The sequence below is a fragment of the Mustela nivalis genome (assembly GCF_964662115.1).
Source record: "Mustela nivalis genome assembly, chromosome: 2".
Lineage (NCBI taxonomy): Eukaryota > Metazoa > Chordata > Mammalia > Carnivora > Mustelidae > Mustela > Mustela nivalis.
This window is the reverse complement of record NC_139021.1, coordinates 35566146-35584071: the sequence shown is the minus strand read 5'-3', so window position 1 is coordinate 35584071 and position 17926 is coordinate 35566146. Positions and strand designations below refer to the sequence as shown.

The 17926-nt window shown below is 44.4% G+C and overlaps 1 long non-coding RNA gene across 2 annotated transcripts in view; it reads left to right on the top strand.

Moving 5' to 3' along the window:
- Positions 1-17926, top strand: part of LOC309860539 — a 36138-nt gene that overhangs the window by 15186 nt on the left and 3026 nt on the right. The window contains exons 3-5 of one of the 2 annotated variants that reach the window (XR_014309433.1): positions 1960-1992; positions 2691-2850; positions 3543-4568. This is a non-coding gene — a long non-coding RNA (uncharacterized lncRNA). Of the gene's footprint in view, positions 1-1959; positions 1993-2690; positions 2851-3542; positions 4569-17926 lie in introns of those variants that run through there. The other variant, XR_014309432.1, reaches the window with a different exon arrangement.

Genomic DNA, 17926 nt, shown 5'->3' with positions numbered 1-17926 from the left:
AAAGGCTATTCCTTTTCACCGCTACATCACCTCTGGCTACCAAGAAAAGCATGCAGAGCACAGTAAAAGACAAAAGCACAGTGTGAAGAGATAGATCGAGCATCAGAACTAGACTCAGTTATGGCAGGGATGTTGGAATTATCAGTCTGGGAATTTAAAGCAACTATTATGAGTATGATGACCGTTCCAACGGATCCAGTAGCCAGCATTATAAGAATAGTGATGTAAGCAGAGAGATGGAAATTTTAAGAAAGATTTTTTTGAGTGCTAGAGATCCAAAACACCAACAGGCAATGAAACAAACAAAAACACTGACCAGATATGAAGAATTTCTTTGATGAGTTTTTTAGATTGGAAATGGCTAAGGAAAGACTATCTCAGCTGGCAAATGAATATACCAATAGAAACCTCCCAAAGTCAAGGGCAAACAGAAAAAAAAAAAAAAAAAAAAAAAAAAAAACTAGAAAAAAAGATCCAGAACAGGGTATCTGAGAACTCTGGGATAACTACAAGATGTAACATATGCATAATGGAAAAACCAAAAGGAAAAGAAAAAGGGAAAGGAGCAGAAGAAATATTTGAAACCATAATAACTTAGAATTTCCCCCAAATTAATATTAGACACCAAACCACAGGTCCAAAAAGCTCAGAGAACACCAAAAAGAATAAATTGAGTGGGAAGGGGGGAGCCATCTGGGCATATCATCTACCAACTAGAGAAAATCAAAGATTTTTTAAAAGTCCTGAAAAGAGTGCCTGGGTGGCTCAGTTGTTAAGTGTCTGCCTTTGGCTCAGGTAATGATCCCAAGGTCCTGGGATCCAGCCCCACATCAGGCTCCCAGCTCAGCAGGAAGCCTACTTCTCCCTCTCCCACTCCCTCTGCTTGCGTTCCCTCTCTCGCTGTGTCTCTGTCAAATAAATAAATAAATAATCTTTTTTAAAAATCCTGAAAAAAGCCAGGGTTGGGGGGGATCTACAGAGGAGCAAAGATAAGAATTTATCTGACATCTCCTCAGAAACCATGCAAAGAAGGGAATAAAGTAAAATAGTTTAAATGTCGAAAGAAAAAAAACAAACTCACTCTTCTGTACCCTGTGAAATTATGCCTCAAAAGTGAAGGAGAACTACTTTCTCAGAGATACAGAAATGGAGGGAATTAGTTCCGGTAGAGCGTCCTGGCAAGAAATGTTAAAAGCATTTTTTCAGACAAGGAAAACAACCTGGGTCAGAAACTTGGATCTACACAAAGCAAAAGCATAGGGAAAGAGAAAAAAAAAAAAGTGAAGGTAAAACAAAACCTTTCCTTTTTCTGATTCTTGAGATTATTAACAGCAAACAAGCTCTGTACAACCTCACTCTGCTATCTGGAAAGTTCCCTCGGGACTCACCAGGGATTTGGGGATCCCCAAATCCTTCAGGGCAGGGCTCCTGCTGTTCCGGGGAGGCATGGACCGACTGGGGCAGTCTAGCGTCCCAGGGCCTCCCAGGGCATCAGAGCGCAGAATCATCATTCCCTGCGCAGATAACACAACATCCATTTCCCACAGGGTGGGAGGCTCTTGGCAGGGGAGGCAGCCACGCAGCGGGGCCCAGATGAAGGGCGCCCAAGAAGGAGAGGGATCGTCCCTCTGCAGTCTCTCCCCACTGCCTTCCTTCTGCTCACCTGCCATGCTCCTACCTCAATGTCCTTCACCAGGCTACTCTGCAGCGGATTTCTGAAAGTTCCAATGCTTGTTTTCATGCATTCACCGGGTATCAGTTGAACAACTACTCTGTACCAGGTGCCTAAAATAATAAAACCCATTGCCTAGACCAACAAGAATAATAAGGGAAGAGGTTTGAAAGCAGTGGGAGAGAGGGGGAGGAAGGGGGCAAGTCCCGGCGCGTCTCGTATGCTTAGGTCAATAATGAAACCTTGTCTTTAGCTGTGTCTTCCCATCCCTCCATTCTGTGTTCCAGATGAAAGAAAAGAAACGTCACCGTCGCACCTGGGTAAAGCTGAACACTTGGCGGTCCCACACAACAGTTAGTCCCACATGGGTCTACCTAAGTGTCCTGTGATAACTGACAAAGGTCGCACACCGCATTTTCATGTTTATCCCTGGACCAGGCCCCCGAGGGTTCTTACTGGTTGGTGGGAAAGCCTGCCCCGGCCAACATTCTGGCTCCCAGGCCTCCCCAATAGTAGTGTGATTCCCTGACCCAGCTTTGAGAAGATGCCACAGTCCCCGTGGCAGATGCCTCCCATATTAGTCTGGGACAGCCACAGGCTAAGGTGTCCACCTTGCTGCTGGACACCACCGCTAGATTTAAAACACACAGACACACGCCATCCTAGAACTGATTTTGTGGGGGATGGCTTAGGTGCATTTTTACGGTTCCATTTTGAATTTTTATCTAATGCATTTATTTTGAAGATGTTACTTTTAAGTAATCTCTCCACCCAACGTGGGTCTAGAACCCACAATGCCAAGATCAAGAGTCACATGAGCCACTGACTGAGCCAGCCAGGGGCCCCTACTTACTGTACTTTTAAAGGCAATATGCCGAGTTGGCAAGAGAGTGTCTGCACGTGCACACACACACATATACACATACACACACACGTACTCATGCGGCCATGCCGCTTCAGTATTAATTATATTCTGGGCCAGTCTTCGAGATGACCCAGAATGTGCCCTCATCTACAGCTGCCACAACGGGTCACACTGAGGAGTCCACTCCAGGATGGACAGCGCCCACACAGGAGATCTGGTCATCAGGAAGGCTGAAATTCTGCTCTCTTGAATGCATGTCCAGAGAATTCTGACAAGCTTTTTCCTGGACCACTCAAGGCCCCACTGTAAACAGGTACCTGACATTGCAATCCTACTCCAGACCCTACTTATAGCAACCACATACCTCATAGCTCAGGGATAATTATACTCCCTCGCCCTTTTGAAGAACCCTTCGTCAAAGATTTCAGGGAATTTTACCAAACAAACGATCTCACCCCCTCCTCCTCCCATTGGACAGGTGAACAGGCTGAGGCATAGTGAAGCCAGATGGGCATAGCCAAAAGGTGAGTCAGAAACGAAGCAGGGCTATACCTAGTTACACCTTCTTCCTTACCTGTGGCTTTACCCCTGCTGTAGCAGACTTCCTGGAAAGGTGCGTAGCTTCTGTGTGGCTTATCCGTTGAGTAAACATTGCTATGAACTTTCAGATGTTTCCCCAGCTCTGAGGTGGTCGTGTTCTCTGAGAAGGAAGGAAGAGGGCCTCTTGGTCAACTCGGGCTTTCCCGAGCGGGCTTATTTGCTGCCCTTAGAATCCAGCCTCTTCACCCTCCCGATCTGATGAAACCCCTTCCAGGCGTTCGTCAATGAGGTTCCTACTTAGGCAACCCCACAAAATCACTTCCCTTTCCCCACCCTTCAGAATCAGATGGGACCATCTGTTCCACCTTTGGTTCCCATGAAGATAAACATTAGTAAACCTCCTCCCCCCCCGCCCCGACCCACTGTCCACTCGCCACCAGCCCCATACTGGATTCTCTTTCCCAGGGAAACTCCTTGTTCTGTCCTCATCTGAAGGGAGACTCTGGAATGCCAACAATTCTCCCTCTATCAAGAATGAGACATCCTTGTCAAGATCTCACAGACTTCAGGGCCTTATAGAGTGAGCAGCCAAGGGAAAATGCTCCCAAGGATAAGGAAACAGAGGAATTTCAGATTCCATCAAAACAACCATTAGAGTAGATTCCAGAACAACAGCTTCCCGTGCCAGCTGGCCATCATGCCTGTCCATTTTCAGAGTAATCAACTGTATGAATATATTTTTAAAAGGTAGGTGTGAGTGAGAGCAGATTTGGTTTCCATTTTCCCTTTGGTAGATAATAAGCTATGAATGCTTTCTTTAAGAATATTTGTAAATGTGCCCAGAGGTTAGCGAAAAATGAGAACATTTGATACAGCAAATAATACCAGCTTTGTGTATTCTCCTGAAGTTTCCTAAGCTTGAACCCTAGGCTGGAATCATTCTCTCCAGTATCCTAAAAGACTACATAAGATGTAAGGTAGGGAATCTTGGTATAACCTAGGAAGTAATGCTTACCAGCAAATAAAGTCACTCATCAATTATCTGTAGATAAGTGGACTTTGGGGAAAAAATTGTATTTAAAAAATCTCTGAGGAGCTCAAATAGTTGACAAACCCCAAGCACGTAAGCAAGTCTTAAGAGTTTTGATCATTCTTCATGACTTGCCGACATTTAGTTTGCATACATTTCTACCAGACAGAGCCATCTGGCTTTTCAGACCTCAGCCAATGGAAAATGGAACTTTTGAAAAAGAGAGACAGGAGCAAACAAGGACCAGGTAACAGAAGTGACAGGAGTGACAGCTAGAGAAGAAACAAAAATGACATGATTTAAGAATTGTTAGCCATGGGGCGCCTGGGTGGCTCAGTGGGTTAAGCCTCTGCCTTCAGCTCAGGTCATGATCTCAGGGTCCTGGGATGGAGCCCCACATCAGGCTCTCTACTTGGTAGGGAGCCTACTTCTCTCTCTTTCTCTGCCTGCCTCTCTGCCTACTTGTGATCTCTGTCTGTCAAATAAATTAATAAAATCTTAAAAAAAAAAAAAAAGAATTGTTAGCCATAACCTAAGTGTGATTCATTAAGAAAAAGTTAGACCATGTTCACCCTGCGTTTGTAAACCCTTTTTTAATTCTTCGGTGGAAAGATGGTTAGGAGGCTGAGCCGCAAGTTGGTGAAACATTCCCTAAGGTGGAATGTGACATGTGACTCCCAGCTTCTAGGAAGGATTCCCGGGCTTACCTAACACCCTTGGGCGGTCACGCTAATAGGCTGGGTGAGGCGCTGGCTTCCTGCCTGATTCACAGTTTTATAGGTAGCTGGCTTCTCAGGCCGCTTCCCCTCCAGTAAAAAGGGGGAAGCAGCTCACAGTGTTTGGGAGGGAGCCTGGGAGACCTTTGATGGCAGGTTCGGAAACAAGACCCGCGTTTATAATAGGGCAATTATGCTTTAGGCTGATTGGCGCAGAGACGCCATAAAGGCACCTTTTTGGAAATAGAGACAAAATAGCATGAGGGTGTTTATGTTTGGGGGTAATGCAACAACCCCTAGAGGCAAAGGAAGGCCACAGGAACCCTGGGGATGGGCCTACAAGACCGAGCACACCCAGCGCTCTGCACCAGTCCTAGCTAAGGAGGGGGCTCCCAGGAGGAGGCGCACTGTCTGGTTGACCCCTTGCTAGCTTCTGTGCCCCTCTGCACCCTCTCTGGAGGACTGGCTCACCCAGGCAGACTGCCAGACTCCCTGGTATTGCGGGGCCAAGCAGTCAGAGGAAAGGGTCAGGGCCGAGTCCCCAGGTGCCGCACCCCTGCTGCTCAGCACCCCTCACCCCCTTCCACTGGCCTCCCAAGGCCAAGCTGCCTTCAGGACTGTGTGTGAGCTTCCTGAGACATCACTGTGAGGGTGGGAGGCGACTTTTAAAAAAATCCCAGTGGAGGACCACCGCCCCTCCCCCCACCACCGCAACCAGGTTCCTTGATCCAGTCTGTGCTGTCCAATAGGAAGCCACGGTTGCTGAGCCCTCGCAGGGCGGCTGAGGTGAACCCAGGGAGCTGGGACCAGGCTTCTCTCTCCAGTCACCCCTGGAGGACATCTTGACTACAAGCTTTGGCAATTGTGAATAAAATTGTTGTAAACGTCATGGGCAGGTTTGTGTGTGGAAATAAGTTTTGAGCACCTTTGGGAAAAATCCGAAGGAATATGATTGCTAGATCCCAAGCTTGAGAATATGTGCACTTTTACAAGCAACCATCACACTGCGTTCTGAAGTGGCTTGCCCCACCTTCTATTCCCATCAGCAAGGAAGGAGGGTGTCTGTGAGTCCACACCTCCCCAGCATTTGATGGTGTCAGTGTTCTGGACTTCTGTCGTTCTAATAGGTGTATAGTAGCATCTCAATGTTTTAATCTGCATTTCCCTGATGATACGTGACGGCAGAGCATCTTTTCATCTGCTTATGTGCCCTCTGTATATTTTCCCTGGTGAGGCGTCCATTAAAATCTTTGACACCCCCTCCCCTTTGTTGTCACATTGTTTGTTTCCATATTGTTGAATTTTAAGAATTCTTTGTATATTTTGGATCACAGTCCTTTGTAAAATATTCTTTGGCAGATGGTTTCTCCCAGTCCAGGGCTTGTCCCATTATTCTCTTGACAGTGTTTTTCAGGGAGTGGAAGTGTTTACTTCTAGTGAAGTCTGGCTTATCAGTTCTTTCTTTCTAGAGTGTGCCTTTGGTGTTGTACCAAAGAGTCATCACCAAGCCCAAGCTCACCTAGGTTATCTTCTAGGTGTTTTGTAGTTTTGTGTTTTACCTTTATGTCTGTGTTTTACATTCTGAGTTAATTTTTGTGAAGGATGTAATCTCTGTCTGTCTAGATTCATTTTTTTTTTAAAACATGGGCATGTCCAGTTGTTCCAGCACCATTTGCTGAAGAGGACCATGTATCTTTTAAAATTTGTTTCATTGATCTGTAAATTCATTTCATTTATTTATATTTTTCAATGTGTGCCTCTGAGTGTAATTTCTCCTTGGAGATTTTTACGAACGCACCAACCCAGGGAGTCTACCCTTTAAGCTTTAACCAACATTCGGGTTTTCTTGCTATAATTAAAGTTAAAAAATGTGTTGCTTAATCTGCCTTGCGGAGAAGCAGGAACCCTGCTGGAATTCTTAAAACGTTTTGTAATAATCTAGTTAGCTTGATATTAGAATTTTCCCTTGTGTTTATAATTTGGATTTTTCCCCTTAACTTTATTTCATTATGTCTGATTATATCTGTTATACAGAGCTACTTAATTTCTCAGTCTTGCTTTGTGTTTTGAACTAATACACATTTAACTGCTGTATAATTATTCTGCATCTCTCCAGCTGTGTTAGACTGCCCCTGCTTTTCTAGATCTCCTACTTCAGAGACAGCAGGGGTGTCTGTGGGGCTAAGCTCTGGTCTCTCATATGAAGTAACGGGCCTTTGGGGCTTCTTTAGTGGGAAGTGGAGCCTGTTCCCAACAAGTGTGCCCATGGTGGGCATGTCTCCAAACACAGAAGGGGGTTGAAATGGCTCCTGGTGTCCACATGCCAAAGCGTGACTATTGCCGATGGTTAAGAAAGACTTGAAGAGATATAGAACACCTTTATGATAGGAGAATGAGGGGCAGATACGTGATCTGTGGTCCTTTTTTTCTACCTCTACCTGCCACTTCTGGGAAAGTAGAAAATGTAGCACGAGCAGTGTGTACCTAATTGTTTTACAGAAAACGTCTGGAAGTGGTACTTTTAACTTATGTTCATAGGCTCATGGGAGGAACCTAGTCATGTGACCACTTAGTTGCAAGGAAAATGTCACCTTTGGATGGCCATGTAATCAGTGAAGCCCTGTCACTGTGGAAAGAAGAGGCGAATAGACAGAGGGACAACCAGCAGTTAGCCACACCGATCAAGACCCATTCCTAAGGAGAACTCAAAACCCAAAGTCCAGGCAAAAGCAACCCAAGGAGGGACTTAGACAAGTCCTCTGAACATTTGCTGCTTCCTCCACCTGGCCTCGTGTCATCAGAAAAACACTGGGTGGCCTCTGACACCATGGCCACTGGAAAGTTATTTTTAGGAGTCCACGATGGCCAACAGACATGCTCCCCACCAAGATTTGTCGAGGGTTACTTCTTTGACATATCTTGGGCTTTCTGGCACACGTGATGAATCTTAGCTGGCTTTCTTCCACCTTATTTTCAGGAAACCAAGGCACATGCATATGGACACATGTTTGACAATAGAACAGAAGAGGACTTCTCCAGGACTTTGAACAGTCCTGGAAGAACTGGTACATACAGTCCCCATGCCCATTCTCATATATTATATTATCCTGTAACAGCCCACTGAGGGGCCTCTGGGAATCATTTTTTTCCCGATGGAGTTGCTATCCACGTTAACTCTGCACTCCTTCTTGGCAATCCACGCTCATGCAAAAACACATGGTTTGAAATTATGAAAGAAATAATAGTTGCCTAAAATAGATTGTTTTCCAATTAAAATATTTGAAAGTCAATATAGAATGCATCTTTTCTAATACAAAGAGAAAAGGAGATATTTTGCAACAATAGCCACTGAACAATGCTGTCTAGAATAAGACAGAAACATTCAGTCAGGGAGGGCAAAGAAGAGACTCAGACAATTATGGAAGATAAAGTCTTATCACTGGACTGGTTACAGTAAGATTTTCAAAGGTGGTAAAAATATCGATCAAAGCTTCTTTGTTCCTCAGCCTTTTTTAAGCTAAGAAATCCTTAGCCAAACTTAAGGTCCTAATCTCATGACACTACTAAAAGCCTTACTAAATCAATAAAATTGTACAAGAAAAGTAGTATAAAGATTGAAGAAAAGGCCTCAACTGTCACTGTTTGTAAACAATATCATTGTCTAAATACAACATGCAAATACTAAATTAAGTATTTAGTATTATAGATGCAAAAATAGTAAATTAAATATTTTTTTAAATCATGCATTATGACCAAGTAAGTTCAATTTTAGGGATGCAAAATGGTTTAACAGCAGGAAACCTATTCTTTTTTTTTTTTTTTAATATTTTATTTATTTATTTGACAGAGAAAGACTCAGTGAGAGAGGGAACACAGACAGGGAGAGTGAGAGAGGGAGAAGCAGGGTTCCTGCAGAGTAGGGAGCCCAACTCGGGGCTTGATCCCAGGACGCCGGGATCATGACCTGAGTTGAAGGCAGATGCTTAATGGCTGAGCCACCCAGGCGCCCCAGGAACCCTATTCCTATAATTCAATAAGTTAAGAGATTAAAAGAAGAAAGCCATTTGAATATCTCAGTAGACACTGAAAAGCTTTTGATTAAATCCAAAACCTACTGCTATTGGAAACTGGAAACTTAGCTTCTGGGAACACGGTGCAAACATGATACTTAGTGGTGTGAAGAAATATTTCCACAAAGGAAAAGGTGGTATTATCTTCTACCTGTGATACTATTCACTGGAGTCTACTAAAAGCCTTACTAAATCAATAAAATTGTACAAGAAAAGTAGTATAAAGATTGAAGAAAAGGCCTCAACTGTCACTGTTTGTAAACAATATCATTGTCTAAATACAACATGCAAGATAATCAAGTGAGAAATTATTAGACTGATAAGATACAAAGTCCACACACCAAAGTTCCATTCGTTATTGCCAAACATAAAAAAATACTCATCTACTTCAGCATAAATATTATCAGAAATGTGCAAGGTATGAATAAAATTGTGAGAGTTCACCAAAGGATGGAAACAGCCAAAGAAGTGGAAACACATTCTAGCTGCTGTAAGATTTGTTACTGAATCGATGTCACTTTTCCCTCAAATTGATCTATAAATTCAACACAGTTCTAATCAAAATGTTAACTGAATTTTTTGATAGCACTTGTTAAACTTATTTTAAAGTTCATACATATGGACTATTTCTAGAAAGGCGGAAAAGAAACTGGTAACATCAGCTACCTCTTGAGGGAGAACTGAATGATAAAATTTAGGGTACGAAGACCCGTTTACTATTTACTCTCCTGTCTTTGTAAATAGCACCATGTGTTTCTATTCCCTAGAAAACAAGCCAAATCAAGTTAAAATGTAGGGGGAAATCTGTTTTTAAAAAAAACACTAAGATGTTTTGGTGGGAAAAAATGTAATGATATTAAATAGGAAAAGATACAATAAACAAAGACTTCGGTATCGAAACATAAATAGCTTAACATGTCAATGGAGTGTATAAAGGGTTAAAAACAGAACCATGTATATAGGGCAGTTCACTTTGTGATGAAAGAAACTTGTTAAATCAACAGTTTAAAAAATGGACTATTATATAAATACGGAACTTTTCAGTTCCTTCTCTATGGATGCAGATAGTGCCTTCACAAGTTTCCTGGGAGGATTAATTGGGATGATTTTATTATATATATTTAGTACTAGGCAAAGTGCCCAACTTAACAAGTCTGCCAGTAGTGGTAGTAAGAGTAATATCGTGATTGGAACTAGTAATCAAAGATAGAATAGTGTAAAAGCCAAACAATGTGAGATATATTATTTACATTTCTATTTGTAGGCTATTGGAAAGCTGCAACCAAGCCCCTAAAGTTTAATGTGACCTTGCATTTCTAGTGATTTTTTTTTTTTTTTGAGGCGCTTGTCTTATATCATTTCATTTAATCCTCTCAATACCTGATTGAGTGTTTTTCAGGTTCTTGTTGTTTAATCCCTCCAAGAGCATGAAGAGCAAATGCTCAGGTTTGGTAGGGCATAGATGTTGGGATGGGAACTAGTAAAATACTGTGAATCCCTCCCTCATTTTTGCCTAAAGATTTCCCCAGGGTGTCTCCAAATTTGCCTTCTGAAAGGCAGAAACAGAGTGGAGAAGGGGCTTCCCGGGCTGTCATCTTGCGTAGCGTTTGCGTCCGCAGAGGACGGGTGTGGGTGTTGGTGGCAAAAACACTGGTGGGGATAGGTGGGTGGGCAGCAGGCCAGGCCAGTCCCATCTCAGCAAGGCTGTGACAGGTCCATTAGTGCATAGCACAGGGAAAGAGAACTGAGCAGGGGTTTCTCATGACCGCCCTTTTTGTGACACTCCTTCGTATCATCACCTTCCACTTTTACTAGGTTTTTCCTCTGGATACTGAGTTCCTTTGTCATGGTCTCTAGCAATGAATGAAGAGTCAAAAGCAGGCATCTTCGCAAAGACTCTAACATTTCTCCCAGTGTAGGATGGAGTCCATTTCATCCCTCTGACTTCCTTCTCCATGCTAAGTGTCCGCTTCCCCATAGCCTACTTCCTGTCTGCTAAGCTTTCTCACCCATGGCCAACCCATAGACAAGGACTCCTCAGACCCTGACATGGCCCTGCCACTCATCATAGTAGGGGATGAATTCACAGAGGCTCTCTGGCTATATGTGTCCCAGAGTCCAAGGAACTCTGTGGCCTGCAGGATTTCCATGGTGCTTCATGCTCTGTGAATCTGAAAGCCATCAACTATATTCAATTTACAGAGGGGTAGGGGGTCACAAGATGAGTTAAAAAATAATTGCTCTGGCATCTTTTCCTTCACTGAATGACATTCTCAGCTCTCAGCAGGGAGTTGAATTAAACCCAAAGTAGGAAACTGATATTTTAATTTGAATTGAAACTGAACTCAAATAATAATATTGTTCTCTCTTTGAAGTTTGAACTGGATCTGACCTGGACAAAATCCAGAAAATTTCTTACCCTATTCCTTCTCTCCAAAAACAACCTACAAGACAAGCCTAGATCATTCTGAAGTCTAAACCTGCTTCATGTTTTGTTATATTTTTCCAACTGAGTAGAGTAATATGTTAAATAATTTTTCAAAAACTGTTTTATTACCATGATGGAAACATGACTTTCCAAATACAGATTCTATCTTTGCTGCTGAAAGAATAATAAAAGGAGTTGGTAAGCTTCAAGAGTTTCCTTTGGTAACCAGAAAACTGTTAAACACTGATATGGAATTTGAAGTTCCATACAGTTTTCCCAATTTTTGTGTTTTTTTTTTTCAAGTGATAAGTTCAAGCAGCTACACAGAAAATTTTTTTAACTTGGTAAACATGAATATTTTGTTGCTAGGTTTTTAAGAAATTTCAGTATGAGAGGGTAAGGTGATAGTAAATTTAGATTTCTAGAGTCAGTGGTAGTATCTTCTTAAGAGCTGGCATACTCTACAACACAGCTGGAGCTTAGCACCTACTTGTTGAATGAATGAGTTGATATAGAGGACCCTTGGGCTTCTATTCAACAGTGTCTAAGTGATTCTGTTACATTGTAGACCTTTGGTCTTGATTTCAGATGTTTTTTTGGTTCACCCTTTGAGTCTTTAGGGCTTGTCTGTGGGTGTCTCAGCACTGTAACCACCTCCCTCATTCCCTGTGAATATCACTTGTTATTCATTTCCTTCCTGACTTGTTAATTCATTGCAAGAGTTTGTGAGTGTGTGTATGTGTGTGGTTTTTCTGAATACTTGGTCTTTAGTATGAAGTTATCATTTTTGAATAACTCTATTAGAAGCTTCAATGTCACTTTCTTATACACAGTTTTTCTTTTTTTTTTTTTTCCTTAATGCACAAGAATAAAGGGATTATGTATGACTGAAGAAAGAAATTTCTTTTTTTCTTTAGACACCTGACATGGGCTAGCTCTTACACTGTGCTCAGTTTGACTTCACACTTTTAAAAATTTATTTCTTCCATATTTATCTTTTCTCGACGGTTAGTTAGCACTAGTGCCTTCCGTTGGGCAGAGCTAATTGGGGCATTTTCCCCAAACTGTACATGGAAACTCTGAAGACCAGTGAACAGGAAGGGAAGTAACTTTCCCCCGTCTCCTCCAAACATACCTTCTACCTTCAAGTTGTTCTTCTTGTCATTGCCTCCTTTTTCTTTCCACTGATAGTACTTTCTTTCTAATATTTCCGGTCCCAATTCTAACAGCTAGTGCTGCTATAAAATTCACTCCATGAGAGCCAACAGGGAAAGCTGGCATGAGTGAAGAACGGAAGCGTCCATCTCTTGCACAGCATCTAGATCTCCCATCCATTTTCCATGGAGATACTGCCCCCATCCACTGCAGGCAAGCTCGGTGGGGCGGTCACTCAAGGTGCCCCACACGCAACCAAAGATGAACACATGATCTGGAGTAAGCAAATGAGAATCTTGCCCCATAGAAATTAGATCTTGAGCCATGTGACACAAGGATCCAAAATGGTGAAAGAGGTTCATCTCAAAGGGCAGGGCTGCTCATTTCTTCTTATTCCCTGGATCTCTGGAGCTGCCCTATTTCCTGTCTCTGCTGAGGCCTTTTTCTATGATTCTCTGAGCTGCTGATAGTCTTTCAAGACACCTCTTTTCGTCTTCAGTTATCCAAAGCTCATCTCTGTTGTTTGCAACATAAGAGCCACAGGTTACAAGTGTTTGCAATTCTCTAAGCGCGTCCTCTGTTTCTTCATCATTGTGCGTCACCCAAGCTCGCACTGTCACACACATCTGTGTGGATTCCTCATCCTTGGCCACCGGATTGCTGCTCTCCTAAGGCCATTTTCACCAGCTCCTTTCGAGAAGCCTGAGCACCCACCTTTGCTTCTCTTGATCACCACTTTTTTGTTGTTGTTGTTTTAGAAGACGTGGAACAATCCTGCTTGTATTAAAATCAGCTGTCGCTTGGGGATGACAGGGTACATTTCACTGCCATTTGGAGACCAGTTGGAACTCTAGCCCTGTTTATTTACTTAAAGAAAAACCAGCTAAACCAGAATGAAATCAGCCTACCGGACTCCCTCCCACTTCACTGTCCACCTGGGCTTTCTCTTACAACAGGTGACCTTTGGGTGAAGTTGACACAAAACAGTGAGAGACAGGATTCCCGGCTGGATGACATTTTTAGCACAGAGCAAGCCTTTGTGGGGAGCACTGTGGCGAGCTTTCACGGGGAACGTCAGGCATCTGGTCTGGGACCCACACGGCCTGCCTCCCCCTCCCTCTTGCCTTTTCCCCTCTCCCAGCCTCTATCTCTGCTTCTCTGTACCTCTGGCTGGCTGAGGTCCCCTCCACAGGGCAATGTCTCTGGGAAAGGCCCAAGATCTTCCTCAGAGGCCTCAGATCAAAGTCAACACAGCCCTTCTGCCTAGCTCTTAGCTGGTCCTAGCTGACAAGCTTGGTGGCGGTGGATTTTGTTTTCAGTAGTCAGCCCTCTCGCCCTGGCAATCTTGAAGCTTTCAGGGCAAAATCCTTTAATATAGCTTGGTGTGAGCTTCTAGAGGGCGGAGGGCAGGGTCTGGGTCTGACTGATGGACTCAACAGCTGACTGCCATAGAGCAGAATGCACACACTATTTAACTTTAACCCCTGATCAGCACAGAGACACCACAGTCCTCTAAGCAAAGTGAAGAGAAGGAACATTCCAGGGCCTTCAGAGGAGGAAAGGTTCACAGTGAGGGGCTAAGAGTATGAACACTGCACTCCAACAGATCCGTGTAGAAGGTCCAGCTCTGCTATTGAGCTGTTAGTTTAGGTAAATCACTTACATTTTCTAAGCCTTGTCTCTGACATGGAGATAACATGGGTACTTATCTCCTAGATTTTTTGGTGATGATTAAATGAGATAAAACCAGTATGGAGACTGGTTCAAAGTAAGAGCACAAAAATATTTGCGATTGTTAGTATGCATAGTAAAAATTATTAGTAACTAGTTTCTAGGCCAGGAGCAATGTAGGTGCATTTGGCCAGCAGTGGGGCCTTTCTGGAAGCAAAGGCCTACCCAGAGAGTTGGGACTAGTTACCACGGGGGCCGTACCCTATCCTTACCCCCACCCTGCACATCGCAACAGAGAACAGCACAGGACACATCAGACCAACAGGAGTTTGTCCTTTGCCACCAGCATCACGCTATTGTACAAGTCTTAAGGTTTAGAAACTCACCCCGGGGAGGAGGAGGAGATGCTGAATCCTGCAGTGGCAGAAGTTTGTGGGTGGAAGACATGTCCAAAGGACATGATCAGTCCTTTGCCACACCTGCAAAGGTCTGTCCTGGCGGAACCGAAACAGTTGCCGAGCTCTGTGGCCCACGGAAGGCAGCGGCCCACCCCACCCCCCACCCCCTCAGGGCCAGCCTTTCCCATCTTTCCATCTTTCCATCTGCGACGGAAGAATGAAAGTCTTCTGGTCAGAGGAACAGAGGGACCCCGCTGCAGGGGCTCACCGGCATTCTGACAGAAAAGTCTGAACCTGACCTAGTACGCAAAGGCCTCTGTTGCTGGTGGGGAAGAACAGGAAGACATGGATTCTACAGAAACTCCTGAGTGAAAACTGTAGGGGATGCGCGGAGGGGAGGAGGTAGAGAGGATTGGGGTCTTGGGCCCAGATGGCTGAGAGAACGATCATGCCAGAAACTGAGACTTCAGGAGGGACTGGCTTGAGAGTGAGTGGGACCGAGGAAGAAGCTCTCGGTCAAGTTAAGATACTGACAGGATCTTAAAATACAGGATCCCAAGTACAAATACGGGGAACACTACTGAAAAAGAGAGCCTTAGTCCAGAGGAGTGACTCTCTAACTTTCCATCTCAGGCCTCTTTCAACCTCTTAAAAATTACTGAGAACCTAGGGGCACCTGGGTGGCTCAGTTGTTAAGCAACTGCCTTCGGCTCAGGTCATGATCCCAGGGTTCTGGGATTGAGCCCCACATTGGGTTCCCTGCGTCATGGGGAGCCTGCTTCTCCCTCTCTCACTCCCCCTGTTTGTGTTCCCCCTCTTGCTCTGTCTCTCTCTATGAAATAAATAAATAAAATCTTTAAAAAAATTATCGAGGACCTAAGGAACTTCTGAGTACATGGGTTTTATCTATCAATGTTTATTCTATTAGAAATTAGAACTGACAATCTGAGAAAGACAACTATTATAGGATCTCCCTGATATGAGGAAGTGGAGATGCAACGTGGGGGGTTTGGGGGGTAGGAAAAGAATAAAGGAAACAATGAACAATGAAATGAAACAAGATGGGAGCGGGAGGGAGACAAACCATAAGAGACCCTTAGTCTCACAAAACAAACTGAGGGTTGCAGGGGGGCGGGGCGGGAGGGGCAGTTGGGAGAGGGGGGTGGGGTTACGGACACTGGGGGAGGGTATGTGCTACAGTGAGTGCTGTGAAGTGTGTAAACCTGGCGATTCAGACCTGTACCCCTAGGGCAAATAATACTTTATATGTTTATTTAAAAATTAATTAATTGATTAAAAAATAAATTAGAACTGAGACATATAAAATATTTAGTGATTTGTTTAAAAGTAACAATAACAAACCCACACATTAACATAAGTAACAGTACCCTAGTTTCCTAGCCAAAAAAAGGATCCTCTTAGCGATTGGCATATATTTCTGCAGATCTCTTTAATGTCCAGCTTAATAGAAGACTGCTGGCTTCTCTGATCTGCTCCTACATTTAATTGTGACAAATTGTTTTGGCTGAAATATATGAAGAAAATCCAGATCCATGCAGGTATTTAGTTGTCGAAAGGGGTGTGATGGCTTTCCTCTCTCCCTGGGGACCCTGGAACCCTCCTTTGAGAACTGCTGGTCTAGAGAGGGGTCAGTGCCTCTGATGTTTGTTTGGAAGTTCTCTGCCCAGAGCTGGGAGTTGCTGGTGGGAGGGCAGGAGAGCCCCCGCTGGGAGCAGAGAGAAAGAGAAAGATGTGCGGAGCCAGGTTCTGAGCTGTGGGCACATCTGTGCACTTTGGTCCTTGGTATTCACCGATTCCATCTGCCAACTGGCCTCGTTGCTATTCGTGACTCCAGTATTGATGCTCGTGGGACTTTGGGGTCATTCCCAAACATGGTGCCGATCAGGGAAAACTGGAGTCACCTGATGCCCTGTGCTCCCAGCTGAGGTCATACTGGGCCAGCCCCTGCTTTCTTGTTCATGCTCTCCTGCTGTCAGCAAGTGTCCTTTCTGCAGCCCAGTTAGTGCCACTTTTTTTTACACAGTTGTGTGCTGTTGGTGATTTTGCTGCTTAAATGGCCCTCTGATGTAGTGCTGAAATGCTGGCGGGCAACCCTCAGCCCGAGAAGACTGCGAGGTGCCTTCTGAAGAAAATATTTGTGTTAGGTAAAGTGGAGTGCTATTGGCCCTGAGCTCAGTGTTAATCAATAAATTAAATATTTAAAAAATCAGTATATAAAAATAATAGGGCATATATAAATCAGTATCTTCAATAAAGTCTTTTTTGTGTAAGGTTTTATTTATTTGTCAGAGGTGGGAGAGACCACAAGCAGGGGAAACAGCAGGCAGAGGGAGAAGCAGGCTTCCCACAGAGCAGGGAGCTCAGTGCGGGGCTTGGTCCCAAGACCCTGGGATCCTGACCTGAGCCCAAGGCGGACACTTAACTGATTGAGCCACCCACACATCCCTAATAAGGTCTTTTAAAACAGAAACACACCTAAAATGAGGTTATTTATCAACCAATTGATGAAAATGCTGTGACCAGGGGCTGGCAGAAAACTATGCTGGTCTCTCCCCAGGCGCAAAGGTTCTGTCTTCATGGTAGTGTCAGGGAATGGAAGTACCAGGAATAAGGGGACTCTCTCGTCATTGGTGGTAAAGGGAAATCAGTAAGCATGTAGAGAGCCCGAGAAGTCATTCTAGAGAGAAAAGTGTCCAAAAGGAGGGACGAGTCCACTGGTCAGCGAGAGCGGTAGAAGCGAAGTGGTGACGTTCCACCTGTCCTGTCCCAGCACCCCCTGGAGGAGGCCCGTGGCCTCCTGCCTGGACAGGTTGCTCCAAGTCTGCCGCCTGCCTCTAGAAGCAAGTAAAGGCTTCAGGCTTCTCCCAAGCAGAGGATGCGTTCCTTCCTAGGAATGTAATGAGAGGGTAAGGGCCCCCCTTAAAAAAGAGGAGGAGAGGAAAATATAAAGTGGCCGAAGACAAAGAGGCGCGGACTAAAAAAGGAGGGTTCTGAGGCTCTGACCCTTTTTCCAAGTGCAGGAGACTTTCACCTCCTCCGTGGTGGACAGAAGGTGACATTTTTCAGCAAGAGTGCGCTGGGTTGCAACACAGACCTTTCTTAGCCAGGAAGGGACAGAACAGCAAACATCTTTTGATGACCTCCAGGGCGGAAACGGCCGAAAGGAAAGGAGGTCCTAGCTCTCCCTGGTTTTCAGGGACTTGCTGCAAGGTGAGCCTGCGGCTCCTGGGGCCGCTTCGGCTCGGTGGGCGCGGCACACTTCCACCACCTGGTGACCACGCACTTAAATTGCAAGGCCTGCTTTCAGAAGCCGGGGGAAAATCCTCTGCCGAATGAAGAAAACCAATGAAATGAGCTTAC